Source organism: Crinia signifera, chromosome 1 (assembly GCF_055691185.1).
Source record: "Crinia signifera chromosome 1, ASM5569118v1, whole genome shotgun sequence".
Classification (NCBI taxonomy): domain Eukaryota; kingdom Metazoa; phylum Chordata; class Amphibia; order Anura; family Myobatrachidae; genus Crinia; species Crinia signifera.
Genome location: NC_139217.1, coordinates 221,691,124 through 221,715,215, shown reverse-complemented (window position 1 = coordinate 221,715,215; position 24,092 = coordinate 221,691,124). Strand labels below are relative to the sequence as shown.

General features: G+C 41.4%; 1 protein-coding gene across 20 annotated transcripts in view; it reads right to left on the bottom strand.

The window, feature by feature from the left end:
• The window catches only part of ADGRL3 (adhesion G protein-coupled receptor L3), a 1,133,398-nt gene that overhangs the window by 882,022 nt on the left and 227,284 nt on the right, over window positions 1-24,092 (bottom strand). The window lies entirely within an intron of this gene.

The window sequence follows — 24,092 nt, the reverse complement described above, 5'->3', positions numbered from 1 at the left end:
GAAGAGATTTGTAGCTTCAGGGATGTCTGCATTGTGGATTTAGAAATATTAGACCTAACTCAGCATGGTTTGCTTAGCAATCACAGTGCATTCATAGTTTGCCAGTAAATAGCAAGGTGTCTGCAGCGGTCATGTGACCCAATCTCACGGGCATCACGGGGAACCTCTCTGCATCTATAGCTAAGGAAACATTAACAGAAAACTCTATTGTGGCCATATTTAATGTTGGCAGGATGTGCCCTTACAAGGGAACCTATCAGCGGTTGGACCGACGAGAGCGGGTCACGTGACGTCGGGAGCGCCAAAACATTGGCGTTCGAAATGAGAATTCCGGATAGGGTGGACACTAAAATATGGGACTATAAAGACTGCCCAATGGGGCTTATGGACACTCATCTTTCTGCCTTGATAAAGACCACGGACGTGGTAGAAATGCGTTGGCCTGTGTGAGAGGACCACGGATACCCACCACCAGTGTGGAGGCAAGAATAAAAGATGCTGCTCAGGGACTGACTGCAGAGGTCCAGGATCTGCGTGTTCTCCACAAGATCTGGTAATGGACAGACTTTCTTCCCAACAAAATTAACCCTATATTGTATATGTGGGCATGTATATGTGGTAGGGAATATAGATTGTAAGCTCCACTGGGGCAGGAACTGATGTGAATGTTCAACTATACTCTGTAAAGCGCTGCGGAATGTGAATGCGCTATATAAGAAATGGTTAATAAATAATAAATAAATAAAGGGGAGCTGGTAAAACCAATAACAGAATTAATCACTAGTCACTAGCTACTGGAGTAATCCCAGAGGACAGGAAAACAGCAAATGTAGTCCCACTGCACAAAAGTGGAAGAAAGGAAGAGGTAAGCAACTATCGACCAGTAAACCTTACATCAGTAGTAGGAAAATTGATGGAAACACTCTTAAAACAAAGAGTTGTAGAATATCTCAAAACCAGCAATTTACAGGATTCGAAACAGCATGGGTTTACTGGGGGAAGATCATGTCAAACAAATCTTATTGACTTTTTTGACTGGGTGACTAAAGTAATAGATCAAGGTGGGGCTGTAGATGTAGCTTATCTAGACTTTAGTAAGACTTTTGACACTGTCCCACATCGCAGACTGTTAAATAAATTGAAAGCTTGGGATTGGATTTTAAGATAGTTGAATGGATAAGAGTGTGGTTGCAGGACAGAAAACAGAGAGTTGTAGTAAACGAAGTACAGTCAAAGGAGGGAAAAGTTACAAGTGGGTACCCCAGGGATCTGTACTTGGACCAGTGCTTTTTAATTGGTGATATTGCAAATGGAATTGTGGGTAAAATGTGCCTTTTTTGCAGATGACACAAAGATAGGCAACAGGGTAGACACACCAGGAGGGGTAAAATAAATGATTGATGATCTATGTAGATTAGAGGAATGGTCAAGATCATGGCAACTACAGTTTAATGCCAAAAATTTCAAAATCATGCACTTGGGTCTCAAAAATCCAAAGACTTAATAAAGTATAAATGGCACTATAATGGAAACTACTGAGAAAGAGAGGGATCTAGGTGTCACTAGAAAGAAGTAATAATCCTACTGTATAGGTCATTGGTACGACCTCACCTAGAGTATTGTGTTCAGTTCTGGAGGCCATATCTCCAGAAGGATATATAGTTACATAGTTACATAGTTACATAGTAGGTAAGGCTGAAAAAAGACTTGCGTCCATCTAGTTCAACCTGGTATAGATATCCATTGCTGATTTGGTAGGTTCTGGTATTTTACAGACAAATTATATTTCTTATTTGTACCCATGGATGTTTTTCTCCAGTAAATGTTTGTCCAACTTTGCCTTGAACGCATTTAATGAGCCAGCCGTTACCACCTCTCTGGGAAGAGAGTTCCAGAGTTTGACTGTTCTGACCGTAAAGAAATTCTTTCTACTAGCTGAATGAAATCTTTTTTCTTCTAATCTATACTCATGCCCTCGCGTCCTAGATTCCTTTCTAGTAGAAAATAGGGTGTGTGACAGTTCCTTATATTGGCCCTTGATATACTTGTACATGTTGAGCATGTCCCCCCTTAAACGTCTCTTTTCTAATGTAAATAGTCCCAAATTGCTTAATCTCTCCCCGTAGCTTAAATTCTCCATTCCCCTAATAAGCTTTGTTGCACGCCTTTGGACTTTTTCTAATTCTATGATGTCCTTTTTATAGTGTGGGGCCCAGAACTGTACTCCGTACTCTAGGTGAGGTCTCACCAATGCTTTATATAGTGGCATAATTACCCTTGAGTCCCTAGTTTCCATTCCCCTCTTAATACATGCCAGAATTTTGTTGGCCTTTTTTGTAGCTACATTACAATGGGCACTACATCCTAGATTGCTGTCTATTTGGACTCCTAGATCCTTTTCAAGTATGGAATTACCCAGTTCCTCTCCGCTAAGGTTGTAACTTGCACACTGGTTGTGTCTCCCAAGGTGCATAACCTTACATTTATCTACATTGAACCTCATCTTCCATTTTTTTGCCCACTCATCTAGAATTGCAAGATCATTTTGAAGCATGGTGACATCTTCTGGTGATTTGATGACTTTGCTAAGTTTTGTATCGTCCGCAAAGATGGATACATTGCTGAGTAACCCTATCCCAATATCGTTAATAAAAATGTTAAACAAAATGGGCCCCAAAACCGAACCCTGGGGCACTCCACTTAGTACCGGTATCATATCTGATACGGCACCATTCACAACCACTCTTTGTTCTCTATTACATAGCCAATTCCCTACCCATCTGCAGATATTTTCACCCAATCCTAGGTTCTCCATTTTATTAATCAATCTCTTGTGTGGGACAGTATCAAATGCTTTAGCGAAATCTAGGAAAATCACATCTACAGCATTTCCATTATCGAGGTTTTTGCTAACCTCTTCATAGAACCCTAGTAGATTAGTTTGGCATGAACGATTTTTCACGAACCCATGTTGGTTAGTACTGAGTAGGCGGTGATGATCTAAATATTCCTGGATACCATCCCTTAAAAATCCTTCAAATAGTTTACCCACAATTGATGTTAAACTAACGGGTCTGTAATTAGCGGGATCTTCCTTTTTTCCTTTTTTGAATATTGGCACTACCTCTGCTATTCTCCAATCTTTTGGTACTATACCTGACGATAGTGACTTGCTAAAGATATAATGTAGGGGGGTAGCTAGTTCATCCCTTAATTCCATTAATACCCTCGGATGAATCCCATCTGGCCCTGGTGACTTATTTGTTTTGAGTTTGCTTAGCCTCAGTATTATTTCCTTCGGCGTGAAATCCACAATGAGATCTGGCTTATTTGACCCGTTTGTGGTAAATGTTCGTTCCACAGTCTGCTCTCCCTTAGTAAATACTGATGAGAAGAACTCATTTAACAGTTTTGCTTTTCCCTTGTCCTCAGTAACACTTTTTCCACTAGTATCAGTTAGTGGGCCTATGTTTTCCTTAATTAAACGTTTACTATTTATGTATTTAAAAAACTTCTTTGGGTTGGTTTTGCTTTCAGTGGCTATGCATTCTTCATATAATATTTTAGCTGCTTTGATTACCCCTTTACAAGTTTTGTTTGATTCTTTGTATTTTGCGAACGCCTCCTCATTCAAGTTATTTTTATAGAATTTAAAGGCTCTGGTTTTATTGTTGATAGCTGACCTTACTTCTTTGTCCAACCATGGTGGCTTTTTTTTGTTGAATTTACCTTTAGTTACTTTAGGAATGTATTCAATAGTTAGTGAATCAAGCACCTTTTTTAGAGTATCCCACATTTCCTCTGCATTTTTTCCCTCCATAACCGTTTCCCACCCAATTCCTGTTAGGGCTTCCCTGAATAATTCAAAGTTCGCTTTTCTGAAGTTTAGTATTTTTGCAGATCCTTTTTGATGTAATTTACTGAAGTTGATTTCCAGTGAAACCATATTGTGATCACTATTCCCTAATTGTTCAATTACTTTTGTGTTTGAAACTAAGTCTGTGTTATTTGTTAATACTAAGTCCAAGAGCGCCTCATCACGAGTTGGAGTTTCTACCGTTTGTGTAATAAACTGGTCTTTAAGTAAGCTTAAGAACCCATTGCTTCTTGCTGATTTACCTGTTTCGTTTTCCCAATCAATGTCGGGTAAATTAAAATCCCCCATAATTAATACCTGACCCTGATTTGATGCTTGTTTGATTTGGTTTAAAAGAAGAGACTCTTCCCTTTCATTTATATTTGGTGGTCTATAGCATACCCCTATTATAAATTTGTTTTTTGGTTTCTTATTATTGTCGGTTATCTCTGCCCACACTGTCTCCGAGTTGTCGTCTTCCAGGTCTGTGCTCATATTTTTCTCACATGATGTTAAGTTATTATTTACATATAGGCACACACCCCCGCCCCTTCTATTTTCCCTGTCTTTCCTGTAGAGTGTATATCCCTCCATGTTTAATGCCCAGTCATGCGACTCATTACACCATGTTTCTGTAATACCAATGATGTCGTAGTCATCCCTACTGATCACCGTTTTATAAATACATTAGAGACTGTACAAAGAAGGGCAACTAAAATGGTGCATGACCTACATCACAAAACGTACCAGGAAAGACTAAAAGATCTTAATATGTATACTTTGGAGCAGAGAAGGGAAAGGGGGGACATGATAGAAACTTTCAAATATATCAAGGGCTTTAACAAGGTACAGGTGGGAGACATTCTTCACAGGAAGCAGAACAAGAGGACATGCACTGAAACTAGAGGGAGGAATGTTCAGAGGAAATTTGAGGAAGAATTACTTCACAGAAAGAGTAGTAGATAAGTGGAATAGCCTCCCATCAGAGGTGGTAGAGGCAAATACAGTATTACAATTTAAACATGCTTGGGATAGGCATATTGATATCCTTACAAAAAAATAAGGATCAAATATGGTTTGAGGTAACATGTTTAAAAAGGGGCAGACTAGATGGGCCAAGTGGTTCTTATCTGCCGTCAAATTCTATGTTTCTATGACTATTGCCAGAAATAATGCAGAAAATAACGAGAGCATGGATTTGAGTTTTTGCAGTGTCTTGTGTAAAGTATGTCTCATATTGGATATGTTTTTAGATAGATTTAGAGTCAAGGCAGTGATGTAACAATAGCCCCACAGAGGGAGGTGTTGAGTAAGTGTGGGTGCTTGGAGTCTGCAGGGCTATCATTGCACTACACTGCTGCTGGGGCCTGTGACCAACCTTACCCCCGTGCTCGCCTCCACCGGGAATCGCAGATCTACTTGTCCACGGCCCCCGGCTCTCTTCCTGGCAGGCTCCTGTTAATGCAAAATAGCCAAAACATAATTTCAGACCCCTTGAGGAGGCGGTGGCCTCATCTAGAATCCTCAAAAATGGTCTGCTGTTAGGGGCAGCCATTTTGTGAGGGTCATTTTCATTAGCAGGAACCAGCCAGGAGGAGATCTGGGACCGCAGACAATTAGATCTGCAGGTCCTGTAGGCAGTGAGTAAGGCAGGGTTGGGGGTTGGGGTGGAGGTCACTGCCAAAATTTCCAGTAGGCAGGCGCTCAATTTATAGTTACGCTACTGAGTCAAGGGTAGGATTGATTGTTTAGTTCTCAACAATGATAGAGTTTATCTGTTTGGTTACTAATGGCCAGTGGAAATATTTATTCTGTTTTGGAAATACTAAGTTTGAGGTGGTGAGATGACATCAAAGATAAACCAGCAGAAAGGCATTAACCATGGTGATAAAGACTGGGGAGGATATGTATAGTTTAGTGTCATCTGCTACATTGAAATCCAAAAGATGTTCTACAGAGGGAGCGTGGCTCATCTAGCAGGGGTCTGATGGTCGGATTGACAACCACCAGTCCCCGACAGCCACCAGAAGGGGACACGCACAAGATGCTTGCGCATCCTCTTCTGACGGAGGTCCCCGCCTCCTCCTTGCCGTTCCCTCACAGTCTCCTCCACCTCCCCACACCCCCCCCCATACCTGTTTTCCTGAAGCAGAGACGGGCAGGGTTCCCATCTCCCACCACCAAAAAACTTGGACGTGCGTGCGTGTGAGACGCCTGCACTTCCCAGTCCAATGGAGTGCCTCTCTGCCGGCGATCACCAGCGGGGACATTCTGGCGATCCCTGGCACTGAACAAGAAGCTGTACATATTGAGAAAGAAAAAAGCCCTAAAACTAAGCTTTGCAATAGATAGAGGTAGCGAAGCAACAAACTAAAAGAATGATGAGATAGGTAGGATGAGAATCTAGCTAAGGCTGTGTCCTGAAGACCTAGGTATTGTAATATTTGCATGAGAAGAGAGTGGTCAACAGTGTCAAAAGTAGAAGAGATATCTAGAAGAATAAAAAGGGATGATGATGCAACACCTTTTCACATTACCTTTACAATAGGCAGTGACCAAAAACAGAAGAATTTTTAATCTGATAAACAAACTGTGTGTTCAAAAATGACTGAGGCGAGTCTAGGGCTTTCCATAGCTATGTGCGAGTCTGACATTTCTGACAATGTTCTCATAGAAACCACCTTTCATAATGTCTGCACCATTCTTAAATGGGGGGATGGTGACATAGAAATTGAGTATGCATGCATGATGATGATGATGATAAAAAAATCATTGTCATTTCTGGGCATAAGACCAAAAAAGCCACCTCTTATGTTTGTAAATATCTTTACCCAATCCTGGCAACATATGTGAAGGCATCTGTACAATATTTGAGGCCAAAGTTAGTAGAGGTAGGGATGTTAAACATCTAGGCACCTTGTCCATTTAACGTTATTTGCAACAAGTTTATGTAAGCTATTTTACAAAAATTATAAAAGAATAACAAACATTGGCGACCCAAGAAGCCAATCACTTCAGCTATAAAAGTGACAGACCCTGTTGCTAAAGTGCTTAGTTTGCTAAACCGTTAATGTCTTTTTTAGGAAGAAGAAAGGGGGGCAGTATAGCTAATAGGTCAGCCTCCTAATATTTGTTAGTATAAGATGGGCTGATTTTGAAAACTCTTTTTCTTGGCTTCTTTTTGAACTCTTGTCAGGAATGCTTGACTATTAACAGTATATTATTTTATGGCTTTTTCTCTTAGTTAGTGCAAAATAAATCATTCTTATTTCCAATTTAATTTTCTAAAATAATCAACTCAGAAATCTACTCACCAATGCATGCCATTTAGAATACCAAAGATTCAATCAAGAAAAGCATTTTCGTCAGGGCAATAACAAACACAAAATTACTCTCACCATTTATGTGTCTTCTCACCTCCACCATAGTGTCCGTGTGAGCCTCACAGCAGCAGTCCCGCAGAAGCCCCACTTGATGACGTAACCTGTAGTGATCCCTTCACCACAAATACATACAGTACATCAAAGCTGACAAATGAAACAAGTTACATGAGCAAGCAATAACTTAGCTACAATAATGAATGACATCCTAAAAAGAATAAAACAATGAAGCAAACAAGAGTTACAGAAAGTTATTCAGACCTAAGGATTCATTAAGCCCTCTGGGACTCATGGTGTCCAGCAAATAAATCTGAACCTGTTTAACATCACTAGTTATGTCACTAGAATGGCTGTCAAAAAATATTGGCCCATCATATACTTTGATAGAACCTACCTGGTTTAGCTGATAAAAAAAAACTTGTAACCAATTAATCACGTGGACGTAACCTGCATGAATTTCTGGTTCTATATATTACTCATTTTGACAAACCAAGCAGCAGTACATTCCTAGGTATCCCTAAGTCAGGATGTGTCAAGTGTGCTGGCTGTGTTACATGTGGATATATGTGGACAGGTGACACCATCAAATATCCTTATAACAACATTTCATTTAAGATAAATTTCAAACTTATCTGTACCACCAAATTTGTGGTTTATGTACTGGTCTGACCTTGCCGCAAATATTATGTGGTCAAGACAGACTGTCAATTTTAAACCTGTAAGGGCCAGCATAGACAGCCAATTAGAGCAGCAGTTCTAAAAGGTACTAGCGAACAGCCTGTTGCCCATTATTATGCCATGATGGGTCATTCAGCTACAGCATTGAAGCACAAATTTATTGACCATATACAACCTCTGGATTGAGGTGTCAATGTCACTGTGGTGTACTGTCCCTGCTTATATTGTTACCTAACTGGCTGCTGCAATGACCAGTGGCGCTGCTGATGGCTACCTAGGCGCTGTGCAGCTCAGCGGGTATGTGCCCCCTGCATCTATATCCCCAGCATATACCTGTATGTGTTCGTATATCTGTCACTGTTTAACTGTACCAAACTGGCTGTTGCACAGCAATCCAAGTCAAATTCCAAGTGTATACAAGTATACATGGCCAATAAAGTTGATTCTAATTCTGATCAAGGCTACTCCTGCAGAAAGAATCTAGTTGGATGTATTTGCTGGACACCATGAGCAGGCTTAATGAATCCTTAGGTTTGAATTGTTTTCTGTAACTCTTGTTTTCTTCATCATTTTATTATTTTTAAGAGGTCATTATTGTGACTAAATTATTACTTGCTCATGTTACTTGTTTAATTTGGCAGCTTTGATGTATGTATTTGTGGTGACAGGAGCACTACAGATGATGTCATCAAGTGGGGCCACTGCAGGCAGGCATACTGCACACCTTACACGTATGATGAGGTACAGGTGAGAAGACAAAAAAATGGCGAGTGTAATTATATTTTTTCATTTTTATAATATTGCCCTGACGAAAACTATTTTCTTGCATTGAAAAGTTGTTATGATACTTATTTCCTAGCACGGCGCCCATGATCTGGATTGTATGTGTTAGGACGATATCGCAAGCATTGCATGCATCTTATGTGTTTGTGCATGGACGAGATCGACGAGATATACAATCTATACAATTGAAAAGATTTTTAATTGCATGTACAATATCGCATCTTATGGATCTCATCTTATGGATCTCATGGATCTTATGCATCCATAAGATGCATAAGATCCATAAGAAGCCATAAGATAAAAGATCCATCAACACCAACCCAAAGCGTGGCGAGCGCAGCGAGCACGCGAGGGGCGGCGGTACGCGTCCTACGACCTTTTCATACCCCCACTATCCACGTCCGCGTGGAGTTGATTTTATATAGTGTGGCGAGCGCTGCGTGGCGTATTACTTCACAGGTATTACGCGTCCCCTCGCGGGGCTCGCTGCGCTCGCCACATTTCGGGTTGGTGTTGATGGATCTTTTATCTTATGGATCTCATGGATCTTATGCACCTTATGGATGCATAAGATCCATGAGATCCATAAGATGAGATCCATAAGATGCGATATTGTACTTACAATTAAAAATCTTTTCAATTGAATAGATTGTATGTCTTATTAAGGGATACAATCTTATGCGATGGGCGCCGTGCTAGGAAATAAGTACCGTTGTTATTCTCAACGGTATGTGTTGGGTGTTGGTGTGTTTATTTCTGAGTGCTGCCGTCTACAGTCTGCTATTTGGGAGAGCCATGTTAGTCCTCATGCGGAAGGCAACAGAATCATTACACTTCTATTGGTAAATGCCAGAATTAAGAACTTAATTCAGAGCTACAAATTAGGACATATCTCCAATGGTACACTGTCTGATTGTGCACAGATGGAGCGTCTCTCAGCCAGCCCGGGGCTTGTCAGAATGCCCCTGCTGGTGATCACCGGCAGAGAGTTGCTCCATCTGACTGGGGCACGTGAGCGTCTCACACACATGCTTGTCCCAGTTTTTGGGTGGTGGGGGATGTGAACCCTGCCCGTCAGGGAGATGGGCAGGGTTGAGGGGGGGGTGTGGGGAGGTGGCAGGGACCGGTGGACAGTGACAGGTAGGCGGCGGGGACCGACAGGGAGCTCCATTGGAAGGGTACGCATGAGCGTCTCATGCGTGCGCATCCCCTTCCGGCGGCTGGCAGGGGTTGGCAGTTGGGGATTCAACCACCAGACCCAGGCTGAATGAGAGTGGCTCCGAATGTATGATCCTATGCTGTATTGATCTAATGTCTATCCTTAGCATTTGTTCCATAGAATTTTGGATATCTGATGGTACAATAGGACCACTAATATTATGTGATGTACTCTGCAATAGGACCACTAATATTGTTTTAAGCCATTTTCCCACATATTAGGCCCATTGAAGCCCTTTTTATCAGTGACCCTATCAAAAGCATCTAATATTAATTAAAGGATTGTTGAAAACCAAACATTAAAACACTTTTTGTGAGGTACCTTCTTTGTAATTCAATTTACCAAGCTTCTGTGTTTGAATGACCCCTGATTAAGTACATTGTAGATGAAACGCGTTGGACTCTTCTCTACATTGACTCAATTTCATCCATGTCTACAAGTGTGAATGATATTATGTCAAAAAAATCTTCTTCATGTGGAATTTATAACCTTTTATGAACTAAAATACTTTTTATGAAAATAAATACAAACAAGGACTTTCTGGATTGCTTATGGCTATAGACCCTATAGCAGTGGTTCCCAACCTTTTTTCTCTTCCGTACCCCTTGATTAGGCTTTTCATTGATAAGTACCCCCTCCTCTCATTTTGAAATATGGACAGTACTTAGTGGTATGCGGATTCTTATGCATGTCCTTATATTACGGAGGAGTGGAGGAGTAGTATACAGCAAGGAATCATGCCCTTCTGTGTCTAGACACTGGTTGTGTATTATCTCCAGGATTCCCGCTAACACCAGTAGGATTAATGCCGCTGCTTCCTCCACCTTTGCTAGTGCTGGGCAGATGACTGCTGATGTCTGAGGGCAGCATGGGAAGCTCCCAGTGGATTGCTGGTCAGGCATATGACACAACATGGTTTGTCTCTATGGCAATGGGTCTTCTTCAGCCATAAAAAGACCTTTTCATCGTCCGCAATTACCGATATTATTTTCAAGTACCCCCAACTGGTCTGCAGAGTACCCCCAGGGGAACTAGTACCCCAGGTTGGGAACCACTGCCCTATAGGGCTGTTCTAAATAAAGATTATAACATTGGATGGATATATATATATATATATACTCTGCATAGAAAGCCTATGTATGTCCCTCTGTACTGTACCTTGCTAATTTGCTCTGTAGGAGACCTCACAGGCTCAGCGCAGCCTCTGATAAAAACCCTGCATGGGCTGAAGAAGCATGTGGTGAGCTCCACCAATCAGAGCTCAGCACAAGCCTCTCAGTCTGCGACCTCTTGTGCAAATTCTCATGTGACTTAGGCCCTTATTCTGGTTGACTCGCTCAGATGCAAATTCGCATCCCTGCGAGTCACCCTAACCCCGCCATGCAAATGGTTAGATGGCGCCACCCATTCACAAGTGGGATTCGTTTGCATGGCTTGTGATTGGATGTTTTACATGAACATCCATTTGCATGCCAATAGTTACTATTGGCATGCGAATGGATGTTCATGTAAAACATCCAATCTCCCATCTTGTGATGGTTGCCGACCATCGAATGATGGTGAAGGCGCACACATATGTAGAATGGTCCAGACCACCCTTACATATGCGTATAGAATGCAGGGAATCTGGCAGGCAGCTGACATCTGGTTATGTCAGCTGTCCTCCCCCCGGACGTGTGTCGCAGACGCATTACCATGTGTATGCCCAGCATTTTCATGGGAACGCCAATGGAAAGCTGGGCGTTCACATATGCTAATTGCCCAGGCCGACACCAAACGCCCCTCTCCACCACCCGCTTGCAAAGCTGGGTGCATGCACCCGGTGAACAAACTTTGCAGAGTTTGCATGCACCCAGCGTATACAGATGCACAGAAATGCTGCTGCATATGCCCATATGCAAAACATCGTTCCCCATGCAAATTCGCACCCGCTGCAAATATACAAGCATAAGGGCCTTAGTCAACTCCCATTAATGCACAAATACTCATAAATCGCAATTGAAAAATAATTTATTTGGTACCACAATATAATAATTACTTTTTTTAAAAGATTAAACCATTCATTAATAAAACTCAGGCTTATTTCAAACTTGGCACAGACACTAATAAATTAAACATCTAACTTCTGAATTAAGAATTAAGAGTTCCTTCCTATTAAACCTATTAAACACAGAATAATATTTCAGAAGTTAATAAATCAGGCTATGAATTACAATTAGTGGGATTTCCTTTAGTTATTTAGTATTCTTTTCTAGATATTATTTTTGACAAGGAAAGTCTAGCCACTTACAGTAGTTGGCAATGCTGGTATGGTGCTTTAACTGATCAATAGACCCAATTCATAGTAGCTGCTGTTATTTTTGCTGTTGTAGCAAATTTTAGTATAGCTCTGATCACACTTTTTAAAAAAGGCATTGTTATATAGTGGTACCAAATAAATTGTTATTTTTACATTGAAAATGTGCCAATTGCGCCCTCTTTGACTTATGAGTGTTTGGACTATATTTCTTTGATTGTTACAGTCACTCCTGGGAGCTGCATTTATCGCAATTCTTTATTAATCTATTGTGGTTACGTTATGTGCCTTATTTTCTTTTTTTTTCACACAATTGTTTCACTTATAATTCCCAGTAATGCAGTGCACACTTCTGCAGTCAGTATGCCTCGGCTCTCGATGCTCAGCATCATTAACCCTTTGGGTGGTATGCCAATTTCTGGGCATACCATTATGCTGCAGTAGGTGCGTGCCAGTGGTGCCTCCAGCACTGCTGTAACTGCTGTGACTGGCAGCTGGGGCAGCAGTGGTAGGGTAGCTCAGCCTTTGGCGTATAAACACTGAAGCGAAGGTGAGGGGGGCCCTCCTACATTCTGTGGTGGGTTTTGCTGGTGCAGGACATACCTGCCCTGGTAGGTTTGTCCTGCAGTTATGAGGGAAATGGGAAGGGGGTATATCTGCACTGTCTAGTGCTATAGCACTTATACAAGCCCCAAGCAAGACAATCTAAATCCGTAGATCTCAATGGGGGTGCAGCCAAAGACATTAAATGATACAGAAAACAGGAGGACAGAGAAGAATGTCTTTCTTTGTTGGTGCACAGAAATAGATAAGAAAATTGTGTCTATGAAATTATAATAAAATATCAATGTTTTATTTGATATCGTTAAAAACTGTCAAATGTGTGAAGTATTTTTATGTTGTGTACAAAATAATTAAATAAACAATTTTATTATTAAAATACGGTGTCCTTGTCTTTTTGGCCCTTATTCTGGTTGGTGCGGTAATATCCGCGTGCGTTCATGCCGCCGATGTTTTGTGTCTGCGCATGTGCAGAGGCGTCTCTGCGCATGTGCGAGCGGGACGTACGGCCAAATTCCGCATGAAATGTGTACACTATGAACAGGGGGTGGAGAGGGGTGTGAAGGGCTGTTTGGCCTCATTACCATATGTTTACACCCCGCGTTTCATGGGCGTTCCCATGAAAACGCTTGGCGTACGTATGGTAATGCGGCCGTGACGCACGTGTAGGGGGCGGACATATGACATTGCCGGATGTCTGCTGCCCGCCCAGATCCCTGCTTTTGCACGGAGAAATGCCCGTGTGGTCTCAGTTTGCGGGAGCTGCCTGGCCACTCGGCCCTGCATTTGATGGTCTGCGACCATCGAATGATGGGGGAGGTTCCCTGAGATGGAGGAGGTGTATTCATGAGAAATACACGTGCGGTCCTTTCGGACAGCTTCTTACCGCGTTCAGACGGAGTTGGCGATCCGTATGGAAGGCGGGGTTTAGGACGCACGGTCCTGGCCGCATATTCGGATCCGGCTGCACCGATCAGAATAAGGGCCTTTGTTTTGTTTTATTTTAAACTTTTTGCAATTTTTCAGATAGTGCACTGGTATGTTTCAGGAAATCTGTGCCTTGGACACCATTCTGTACCTCTTGGGGCCAGAAAATAATGGATTATTATTCCTTAATTGTATATTACCCATCTGGGTTATTACAATTTAATGAGTTATGCACTTTTACAGTATTCCCACAGTTTTGCTACTTCTTATTAGGTTAGCATTTTTACTTTCTGGGCATGTGGCCAAAACTGGATACTGTATCAATGTTTGTGCAGATACATAATTTTTAACTCATCAACTAGTATGGTGTAGTTACATATACTGTAAATTACACTTTTAGTATTGTTATAATTTAGAAGAGCAGTTCCTAAGTGTACTGTCAGTGTACTCCAACAAAGTATTGAATGGTTAGAACTTTATTATATTTGGATAAATACCTCCTATTCCTCAAATAAATTTTCGGTTTGTCTTATATGATAGAATCACAGAAAATCGTTCGTGTTTAACTTATTGTATTATAACCAGGCAAGTTACCTGTTAACACGTTGCTGCTTTCTAATTCAGAAACAGGGGATATGATATATCAAGTGGTTATTATTATGCTATCCACTGTTCTTATTAGGCTTATCATGCGATCTGCCAGTGTAGTCTGTATAGTTAAAACACTATATATGTTGGGCTAGTTGTTATCTCAGCTTGACGGGGTATCTGTTTATGTGTTTTATTTTATCTAGATACTGTATCTATTGCATACCCTTCCGGGTGTAAAGTTAATAATGTTTTGCAATCAGTATCTGATATTATAAAATGCAGAAGGAATGCAGTAGAGCAGAAATCGGGTGTGCTATATGTATGTTGAATTGCATATAAATACTATATCGATTGCATAGTCGTTTAATACTATTTTGCAATCAGTATTTAATAATAGGCAATTCAGACAGTAGTCCAATAGTCAACACTATCCTATCAGATTATCATTTACTCTGTGTTCACCTTAGTATTTCACCAACATTTGGTATAGTAGGCCGGCGTTGCCGGACGGGGAGTAATGTATGTGTTGAGATCAATAAACCAGTATATGCAATACTATTTGAGTCCCGAGAGTACAGGCAGGAGATCTAGGGGCTGGGTATTCTATCTGGGTACTATATCTATTGGATATTTAGTTTTAATATTTTTCTAACATTTAATTTAGTTTTAATATTTTTTTAGGGCATTCCCACCATGGCTCTAACTGTGCGGAGTTTGTATATTCTCCCCGTACTTGCGTGGGTTTCCTCCGGGTACTCCGGTTTCCTCCCACAATCCAAAAATATACTGGTAGGCTAATTGGCTCCCAACAAATTAACCCTAGAATGTCTGTTTGTGTGTGTACATGTGGTAGGGAATATAGATTGTAAGCTCCACTGGGGCAGGGACTGATGTAAATGTTCAACTATACTCTGTAAAGCGCTGTGGAATATGTATGCGCTATATAAGAAACTGTTAATAAATAAATAAACAAGGTTTTTGCAATCGGTACCAGATTGTGAGTTAATTAGCTCGTTAAGCACAAGCCTGGGAGCTCCCTGGATCTCCACCAGGTGTATTTAATCACTTGAGCCCTTTATAGGGCAAGCTCTCCTGCAATACTCTGCCAGTGATAGCTTCCTGTTACCAATGTTTAGTTCCTGCTTCCTGTGCAGGGAACTCTCTGTCAGCTCTTAGCTACGCTACTTGGTCCCTTGTTCCGGTCTCCTGTTTGGATCTCAGGATATATCCTCTACAGCTCAGCTCCCACTTCCTTCATCTCATTCTGGGTTCCATTATGTTTGCGGCTCTGCTTCCGTGCCAGGCCCTGATCCACTGTTACCTCCTTTCCGTGGGTCACATAAGTGCTCCTGAGGAGCCTGGTTAATTTCCATTTGTTCTTTTGGAGAGCTGCCAAGCTATTTTGGTTATTGGGCCATTCAGCCCATTGTTTAGTTTGTTTGGGTTCAGGATTGCGCCCCGCCGTGGGCCAAGCCCATTTCCTCCCTCTGATAGTTACCAGTTATTTACCTTTGTTTCCTTTTGCTTGCCCTTTCTATGCATTTAATAGGCAGGACCTCCCCCATTCAGTCCTGGTTTTATTTTGGGGATTCGCCTCTTAGCCTTGTCTCCTGTTTGTGTGGAGATTCCCCATACTCCGTCTCTTGTGCTTGCGACTGGGTCGCATTCCCGTTATTGGCCAGGTGCCGGCAGATAGGGGCATTTTTCAGTTAGGCCCGTTAGCTAGAGTATCCTCTTGAGCCACCTCTGATGATCACTAACTCTTTTTCCTTCCATAAGACCTACCTGCATCGGGGTTGGAGCGGGCCTAACTCGCTCCTTCGAATGCGGCAGCCACAGGTGAAGCCTAGTATTCGCAGGGGTTTTTCATCTGCCCAAGGTGCTCAATAGAGTTAGCATAGGGTTCGCAGTGGCCGTCCTAACCAGCGGTCCCGGCTACGGGCTCACGCCTGATCTCCAGTTTCCAGCCTCAAGTAGTTACATCCAGCGCCCAGGCGGCTTCCGTAACAACATATACATTGTTAATGTAAACATGAGCAAGGACTCCGTAACGCCAACGCAGTTTCACGGATAACAGTTTTATCAAGGCAAACCCGATTGTCCCGCTCTTGGGGGATTTAAATGGAAAGGCACCAATCATGGCTGGTGTTTGTGGTCACATGTGATTGGTATCCAATCTGATGGTAGGGAGTATTGTTATTAAATATCCTGAGGCCAGGTGTCTCATAAGGGAAGATAAAGTTGTGGCAAATGTATATTTAAATTTTTTACTGATTTCACAACAAGAGGAATTAATGTATTACTAAATTTGTATAGCAGCATTCCGTATATTTCGTATTTCGTATATCTTTATCCCTACGGGTTTGAGGAGCACTGAATTCCCATTATTGATGTTTACAGCAGTTGGCTTGTGTCTTTACTCTGGATCTATGATACCTTGACAGTATCTACTCCAGTCAGGGCACAGATCCCTTTCTGTCTATCAAACCGGTTTATTGAACACACCTGTCGATTGATACCCTAACACCCCTGAAGAAGTCCCATTGGGACGAAACGCGTAGGGTCTTTCAGAAAAAGGGTTCTTCATTTGAGAAAAAAGAATTTGGCTGTATATCCCAGTAATAATCTGTCGGAAAGTGTGTGTCACACATGGAATATATCAAACTATGATCATGTGTACAATTTAGTATGTTTTATGTTATTTTATGAAATAAATCTTTTAAATTTGTCATTATACATCTGTGTGCACACACATTCTGTGAAACCATCAGCGCACCTCTATACTTTCCTTGTGTCTTTATGTCTATCACATACCTCTATTAACAGCGAGGTATCTAGAGGTGCAGCGAACCTTAGAGCGCAGACAGGGCCACAACCCCTTTTCTTCTTGATATATATATATATATGGAAAAATGTACTTGTGAGCTGCGCTCAATATGTAGAGTCCAATTTTGGTCCAGCAAATAATCCTTAATAGGGATTCCAAATAAAAGTCACCAAAGTCCACAATCAGAACTGCAGCTCCCTTTGAATAAATATGGCATCCAGGGTCAGAATGAATAAATATCTAAAAAACACAGAGAACAAAGGGGTGCTCCATAGTGCATGTAAACGATATTTAATAGAGCATACACACTCCAACACAGATAAAAGCAGTTGCTCGTACCATATAAAAAACTGCTGTGGGCTGGTTACCACAAGATGTTAACAAATACCCGGGGCACACAGCTCCTGATGAAATGCTCACCACCACCGATGGGAGGGATACCGCACATGCTGGATTGCGCTGCCGGGACTCCTAACCACTCGTCAGGGAGACAGACACCAGGCCGGAGGCAGGGTATGACAAGACGCGGGTATCACAGGCCACGCCCTAACGCGTTTCGTCAGGGACTTCGTCAGAGGGCGTGGCTCTGTGAATACCCGAGTGCAATATAACAGGCAGAACCTCCAATGAGCTTCTTACAAAACGGATGACATCACCCGCCGGTACAATGTACATTTAAACAAACCACTAGCAGTTTGCAACAAAAAGCAACAACATAACAGTATGCGGCAACCAAACACCGATGCCACAAATACTGTAAACAAAACATATTAATATACACGGATTAAAAAATTATTTAAAAAAAAATATCGAATACAATGTTAACATCTTGTGGTAACCAGCCCACAGCAGTTTTTTATATGGTACAAGCAACTGCTTTTATCTGTGTTGGAGTGTGTATGCTCTATTAAATATCGTTTACATGCACTATGGAGCACCCCTTTGTTCTCTGTGTTTTTTTAGATAGTTACATAGTAGGTAAGGCTGAAAAAAGACTTGCGTCCATCTAGTTCAACCTGGTATAGATATCCATTGCTGATTTGGTTGGTTCTGGTATTTTACAGACAAATTATATTTCTTATTTGTACCCATGGATGTTTTTCTCCAGTAAATGTTTGTCCAACTTTGCCTTGAACGCATTTAATGAGCCAGCCGTTACCACCTCTCTGGGAAGAGAGTTCCAGAGTTTGACTGTTCTGACCGTAAAGAAATTCTTTCTACTAGCTGAATGAAATCTTTTTTCTTCTAATCTATACTCATGCCCTCGCGTCCTAGATTCCTTTCTAGTAGAAAATAGGGTGTGTGACAGTTCCTTATATTGGCCCTTGATATACTTGTACATGTTGAGCATGTCCCCCCTTAAACGTCTCTTTTCTAATGTAAATAGTCCCAAATTGCTTAATCTCTCCCCGTAGCTTAAATTCTCCATTCCCCTAATAAGCTTTGTTGCTCGCCTTTGGACTTTTTCTAATTCTATGATGTCCTTTTTATAGTGTGGGGCCCAGAACTGTACTCCGTACTCTAGGTGAGGTCTCACCAATGCTTTATATAGTGGCATAATTACCCTTGAGTCCCTAGTTTCCATTCCCCTCTTAATACATGCCAGAATTTTGTTGGCCTTTTTTGTAGCTACATTACAATGGGCACTACATCCTAGATTGCTGTCTATTTGGACTCCTAGATCCTTTTCAAGTATGGAATTACCCAGTTCCTCTCCGCTAAGGTTGTAACTTGCACACTGGTTGTGTCTCCCAAGGTGCATAACCTTACATTTATCTACATTGAACCTCATCTTCCATTTTTTTGCCCACTCATCTAGAATTGCAAGATCATTTTGAAGCATGGTGACATCTTCTGGTGATTTGATGACTTTGCTAAGTTTTGTATCGTCCGCAAAGATGGATACATTGCTGAGTAACCCTATCCCAATATCGTTAATAAAAATGTTAAACAAAATGGGCCCCAAAACCGAACCCTGGGGCACTCCACTTAGTACCGGTATCATATCTGATACGGCACCATTCACAACCACTCTTTGTTCTCTATTACATAGCCAATTCCCTACCCATCTGCAGATATTTTCACCCAATCCTAGGTTCTCCATTTTATTAATCAATCTCTTGTGTGGGACAGTATCAAATGCTTTAGCAAAATCTAGGAAAATCACATCTACAGCATTTCCATTATCGAGGTTTTTGCTAACCTCTTCATAGAACCCTAGTAGATTAGTTTGGCATGAACGATTTTTCACGAACCCATGTTGGTTAGTACTGAGTAGAAGGTGATGATCTAAATATTCCTGGATACCATCCCTTAAAAATCCTTCAAATAGTTTACCCACAATTGATGTTAAACTAACGGGTCTGTAATTAGCGGGATCTTCCTTTTTTCCTTTTTTGAATATTGGCACTACCTCTGCTATTCTCCAATCTTTTGGTACTATACCTGACGATAGTGACTTGCTAAAGATATAATGTAGGGGGGTAGCTAGTTCATCCCTTAATTCCATTAATACCCTCGGATGAATCCCATCTGGCCCTGGTGACTTATTTGTTTTGAGTTTGCTTAGCCTCAGTATTAATTCTTTCGGCGTGAAATCCACAATGAGATCTGGCTTATTTGTCCCGTTTGTGGTAAATGTTCGTTCCACAGTCTGCTCTCCCTTAGTAAATACTGATGAGAAGAACTCATTTAACAGTTTTGCTTTTCAAAACTGTATATGTATATATATGCAATGGTGGGCGGCACTCCAACAATGGCAGATGCTGGCAAAGCTTGGTTTTAGGTGCAAAAAACGGGTGCCCTCCGATGTGCAGCGCTGCGGCTGCTGTACATACAATTCTGGGGGATGGCGGCACTCCAAATAACGATTGTCCACACTCAGGTAGGATACCAACGTTTCTGGGCTATTACAGCCCCTTTATCAAGGTGCAAGGAAGAACACTGTGTACACATATATACAAGACATTTATACATTACCGCTCCGTCCGTGCTGCCCGCCGTCTCCCGCGCCGGCGTCTGATGCTGACGTCACCCGCTGGTTGACGCTACGGATCGCACGGAGGGAAGCGCCGTGCTTAGGCGTTGCCCAGCAACAGCCCAAACAACTCCGTGTCCGGCTGCCGGCTGGGCTATCCAAAGCTAAAAGGGACAAATACAAAGTTATAACAATTATACATAACACTTAAAAGACAATAATCCACTGTATGAAAAAACCATGAACTAAGTGCTATATTATACAGGAGCTGTGCGTGATCTAAAAGCTACGCTGTTTATATTAACCTGTTAATAAGCGGACTTAGGTATCTCCCTTATTGTTGTCACGCTATAACTTTATGATTATATTAATTATGGGCACCCCAGACTGTGAAATGAAAAGGAGTGCAATCACGACTGGGTTATGAAACAATTCAGACTATAGAAAACAAGACAAACCCAGGTTTTCATTTAAGCCTCTAGGGCTCAATGTATCTAAAGTAAAGATCCACCTGCTTTCTAGTTGGAGGAGTCTAAGAGACCAGTTACCCCCTCTTTTTAACGGGGGCACATGGTCAATGATGCGATAGCGTAGCATGGCTAGATTGTGCCTGGCTTCGACAAAATGTCTAGCCACTGGTTGTTTGCTGACGCCTGTTGAAAGGGCTGTTTTTATGGACGAGAGCGGCTGCCCATCGCTCGTCCATAAAAACAGCCCTTTCAACAGGCGTCAGCGAACAACCAGTGGCTAGACATTTTGTCGAAGCCAGGCACAATCTAGCCATGCTACGCTATCGCATCATTGACCATGTGCCCCCGTTAAAAAGAGGGGGTAACAGGTCTCTTAGACTCCTCCAACTAGAAAGCAGGTGGATCTTTACTTTAGATACATTGAGCCCTAGAGGCTTAAATGAAAACCTGGGTTTGTCTTGTTTTCTATAGTCTGAATTGTTTCATAACCCAGTCGTGATTGCACTCCTTTTCATTTCACAGTCTGGGGTGCCCATAATTAATATAATCATAAAGTTATAGCGTGACAACAATAAGGGAGATACCTAAGTCCGCTTATTAACAGGTTAATATAAACAGCGTAGCTTTTAGATCACGCACAGCTCCTGTATAATATAGCACTTAGTTCATGTTTTTTTCATACAGTGGATTATTGTCTTTTAAGTGTTATGTATAATTGTTATAACTTTGTATTTGTCCCTTTTAGCTTTGGATAGCCCAGCCGGCAGCCGGACACGGAGTTGTTTGGGCTGTTGCTGGGCAACGCCTAAGCACGGCGCTTCCCTCCGTGCGATCCGTAGCGTCAACCAGCGGGTGACGTCAGCATCAGACGCCGGCGCGGGAGACGGCGGGCAGCACGGACGGAGCGGTAATGTATAAATGTCTTGTATATATGTGTACACAGTGTTCTTCCTTGCACCTTGATAAAGGGGCTGTAATAGCCCAGAAACGTTGGTATCCTACCTGAGTGTGGACAATCGTTATTTGGAGTGCCGCCATCCCCCAGAATTGTATATATATATATATATATATATATATATATATATATATATATATATATATATATATTACAGGTTTATCATTTTTTACCTTTTGGAGTGGTAAGTATCATTTTTATAAATAATATTGTAAGTCAAATAGATTTATAATATTGAATAAGTATTAAGATAGGTGTAGAAAGATATATATATATGGATAAAAAGGGTACCCCTTCAATGCGCTGATTTGAAATTTATTGGCTGCAACTCCGTTTATCCCCTCTGTTAGTAGGGGAAAAAAGTGGGAATAGATAGAAACAGGAAACAGAGTGCGCCACTATATTGACTCTCCTCCACCAGTAAAAACTGTACTGATTTACAGACACGTATCACAATCTTCCATGATTTAATACATAGTTTTATTAAAAATTATTATATTAAAACTTTTGATTGCAGTTAAGTCATTTTTCACATGGAACATAGAAACAAGCAACGCATTTCGTCACACTGACTTCCTCAGGGGTGACTTTCAATATGTTGTTTGTGCAGTGTATAACAATACTACACGTGGAATGACTTCCAATTCAAATAAAAACGGACCTTAGATCAATGAAGGAGCGCCTGTCTGTCATCCACTGCCGAATCGGCAGTGGATGACAGACAGGCGCTCCTTCATTTTATTACAAAAGGTGTTTGGGAGAATATCGCTTTCTGTTTCTGCCGGAGAATTTGACTTTTTTATATTGGTGCATACCACATTTTTTCAGATGCTGTGTATACAGCACATCTAAACAGGATCCAACGAGGATCCCCCCTCTACTTGCTGATTTTGGTAAAGATACTAGTATATGCCAACTGGGCATCAAGTGTTCTGATCCACTTAGTGATGCTGCCTATCAAGCACATCTAAATAAGATCGAACGGAGATCCCTCTACTTATTGCTTTTGAAAAAGACACTAGTAGATGCGAATCACGCATCCAGTATTCTGATCTACACTGTGAACTATTGCCCCTGAGGAAGTCACTTGTTGACGAAACGCGTTGGGTGTTTTTTGTCCTTTTGAAAATCAATACAAGATACTTCTGTCATACGAAACCAATGAACTGCAAGATAAAGTCTTTTATCCATTGTTTTTATGTAATTTTGTATTAAAACTATTGTTTTACAACATGACTCTGTAACATTGCAGTGATTGTGGTGGTGGAAAATATACATCTGTGGCGCACTCTTTTTCTGCTTTTTCCATATATATATATATATATATATATATATATATATATATATATATATATACACACATGGGTACCCCTTACCAACACTCAGGCTGGTGGCGAATAAGGCGGCACTCCACGGATTTTGGTGAAATCAAAATAGTTTATATCGGCATAATCAAAATGGAAACCATCAACGTTTCAAGGCTCTGTGGCCTTTTCGTCAGGATGTGCTCCAAAAGTGCTGAAGTGCTGTGCAAAAAGAACAGAGCTACTGCTCTCTTACCTGTATATAAGGCTTTAGCGTGTCTGTGTGTCGTTCATTCCTCCGGCGTCTGATGGAGCCAAGCTTCCGGGTGCTGCGGCTACTCCCCCTGCCTTGCGGTTGTTGCCCGGCAACCCTGGACGCTCCTGCTGCGTCACGCTCTGGAGTCTCTGAACTGTGCCAATAAGACCAACATAAATCTGTTGGATATAAAGTGCTGTTAGTGACAAAATAAACTTTGAACAAATGCGTGCTATGCCTTACTTAGTGTGAACTATGTGAAAGAAATGCTTGTGTTGTTTTAAAAAGCGCTCTAGTTGTGTTACATGGAATGTTACTATCTTAATTTAAATATTGATATGATTATGGTTAGTTATTTCACTGCACCTCATGCACCTTTAGATACACCCAAGTACAAAAAATGTTTTACATACAGTTCTTGTAGCATATATTTCACTGTACAGAATACATATTTCAAAGCAGTTATTTTTAGTATCGCTAACAAAACTATGTAGCTTTATGATGTAGTTCTAGATTAATGCATTCCAAGCAATCATCTCATTTAGTCCCGCTGGGGCTAATGTATTTAACCGGTATATCCATTGGGATTCTTTTTGAGATAATAGCCTCTGTCTGTTGCCTCCTCGGCTCATGGGGGGGACATGGTCGATTATTTTGCATTTGAAATCTGCCAGTGTGTGTCAGCTTGTTTTAAAATGTCGGGCAACCGGTTGCTCAATAACTTTTCCTTGTAAGCTTGCTGTTATGGCCAATCGATGTAAGGCCATTCGGGATCTCAGATGTACAATGGTCTGTCCCACGTAGTACTTGTTGCACGGACACATGATGATGTAAATAATGTATGGCGTCTTGCAATTAAGTACATGTCTGGTGTTGTATACTTGATCTGTCAGGGGGTGTTTGAACTTGGCCCCTGTTTCTAAGTAACTGCATGCCGTGCATGAGGGACACCGGTAACAGCCTGTTTTTTTCTCTTGAATGTTGAAGATAGTAGATTTTGTTCTGGTTTCAA